Consider the following 202-nt stretch of genomic DNA (forward strand, 5'->3'; position numbering starts at 1 on the left):
TCCCCCACATGCAGGCGGCGACCCCAGAGACACTAAACCCACATCCTGGTCCACATTCTACCACCTCTTTGGGCCTTGCGACGGCGTGGGTGCCGCTATGCAAATCAGCCCCCCCCCCACCAACAAGTCATATACGATATATATGTTTCCAGAAATCTGACGTGAACGTGCTTGAGCTCCACTTAAGCTATATCTTTATGCC

This window comes from Penaeus monodon, chromosome 15 (assembly GCF_015228065.2).
Source record: "Penaeus monodon isolate SGIC_2016 chromosome 15, NSTDA_Pmon_1, whole genome shotgun sequence".
In the NCBI taxonomy this organism is placed as follows: Eukaryota; Metazoa; Arthropoda; class Malacostraca; order Decapoda; family Penaeidae; genus Penaeus; species Penaeus monodon.